Source organism: Mastomys coucha, unplaced genomic scaffold (assembly GCF_008632895.1).
Source record: "Mastomys coucha isolate ucsf_1 unplaced genomic scaffold, UCSF_Mcou_1 pScaffold6, whole genome shotgun sequence".
NCBI lineage: Eukaryota > Metazoa > Chordata > Mammalia > Rodentia > Muridae > Mastomys > Mastomys coucha.
The window spans coordinates 59,045,659-59,047,702 of record NW_022196912.1 but is presented as its reverse complement, the minus strand read 5'-3'; the positions used below and the strand labels follow the sequence as shown (position 1 = coordinate 59,047,702).

The following is a 2,044-nucleotide window of genomic DNA, read 5'->3' as shown; positions in this document are numbered from 1 at the left end:
CCAGGTACAAAATAAGCATTGTACGATATCACTTACAGAAATATCTTAAAAACTTGTCCTGAAATTGACAAAGGAATATTGATGATCTGTGTTTGGAAAATGGGGGATGGGGTATGAGTTAAAAGGTAAAAACTTTCAGTTGTAAAATGAATTGGAGTATAATGAACAGCTCAATTAATCCAGTTTATAACAATGGATTGTGTCCTTGTTACTGGCGAAAGGTGGATATCAAATGTTCTCCCTAGGCAGACAAGCACAACACATGGATAGCTGTGTGAATGATGGATATGTTAATTAGCCTGATTGGGACATCATTGTATAATATCTGTGTATATCAAATCATCACACTGTAGCTCAGTAAATCTGGGGTGGAGAGAAAAGTTTTATCACAACTGACAGTCTATCTCATTCAGCTGCCCAGGTAAGTTATTCAGTGAAAAGGATTGTAAGACAGTCGAAACAGACTTCCTATTAAAACTTCAGCTGTGATGAGACTAATAACAGACAAAGTGATACCAGTGTCCTCTGTTGGATGTCTTGGACACATTTAAAATCTAAAGTAAATTAGTTATGAATGTCGGCACACCAATGCACTAATGAAGATTAACAAAGAGCTCAGAAGAAATTGAACAAACGAACTGGAAACAGAGTGATTGATGCTGTGATGGTGCTAAAAGGTCTATTGAGAAAACTCATCTTTCAACACTCTTCAATAGGTATAGAAAGCTGAAATAAATGCAGACCACTAGTTCTTCCACTTGACTTAACAGAAGATTGAAAGTGGTTTTCAATACAAGTGGAAAATATATTACTCAAGGATATTATCAATGCCATTAGTAATTATTAATAATCACTGCTCATTGGTTGTCTATATTGGGTGTGTGCAATTCTCCTGTCCATCTCACTGCTGCAGAACAGCTAGCCATATTTTATTAACTAGAAGTTAAGGTAAACTGGGTGAAGGTGAGGCTTACATGTGAGGGTTATCATAGAAATAAAATGCTAAAGTCTGATATTCTATTTGCTATAATAAGATAAAAACTATATCTTTAAATTTCTGCTCATTCAACAGAGAGAATGATGGTGAGTTTCTACTGCAAGCTTTCTCTTTGTGCACAATAAGCCTACCATACACACCTAACATAAGCAAATGAAGGTCTTTAAGACCACTTGAGTTACCTGTAATTATTAGGGCCCTTCTCCAAGAGCTACTTGCATTCCTTTCTCTGGCTTCATCTGTATTCAAACTAACAAAGTCAGATTGAGTGCCTCTCCCATTTTGAATTGTTTTTTCAATCATTCAGTTCGTGTTTCCTAGCAACTTGGATTGTTAGTTTACTTCTACAAAATTCTTCCTCAGCAGTGCCCGGATTGCTTGATTGGCTAACCAAAAAGAGCATGTTCTAGAACTTTTCTCCAGTGAATAACAACTTATTTGAAATACATGATGACAGTTTTAAAAAGAACTATGCAAATTTATACCTTGATATTATCTAAAAGGAACTATTCAAAGTTGGAGTCAAGGGACTCCAGCATATTTTCCTTGCAATTGTTTTAAATAAGAAATTACATTTGATATTCAAACAATCAGTTTTATATAACCCCATTCTTCTAAAACTAAAATGGTACTTTTTCACAAGTCTTATTTCAATTTGGAAACCTAGAGTTAGTTACTGGTATCTTCATCATTGTTTATTTTGTTTTATGAGCTCCATTTTTCTAATCACTTCATCATAAGAGTTATGAGATAAAAGACATTCTGTCATAATGTCAACTTAGTGCGAGGTCATGTAGTCCTTAAGTTGCCATTTTTTTTCTTGTGTCATTCATCAGAGATTTCTCCCATAATATTCTGCTTAATTCTTGTCTCCAATCCTGTGTCTGAGCCCCCACTCAAAACCAAAGATAATCATATTGAGTGAGATTTCTTTGATCTCATAGTCCTTGTTCTGATTTGAGTCTCTAATATATTGCAGATACCTTTTGTCTTTGAACTTGCCTAGAACTTTCCAGGCATTGTCTTCACTTTTTTTTTTTTTTTTTT

The 2,044-nt window shown here is 34.5% G+C and overlaps 1 long non-coding RNA gene across 1 annotated transcript in view; it reads right to left on the bottom strand.

The window, feature by feature from the left end:
* The window catches only part of LOC116080698, a 52,189-nt gene extending 50,904 nt beyond the window's left edge, over positions 1-1,285 (bottom strand). Inside the window, exon 1 of the long non-coding RNA XR_004114559.1 lies at positions 1,180-1,285. This is a non-coding gene — a long non-coding RNA (uncharacterized LOC116080698). The remainder of the gene's footprint in view (positions 1-1,179) is intronic.
* Between the last annotated feature and the right edge of the window lie 759 nt (positions 1,286-2,044).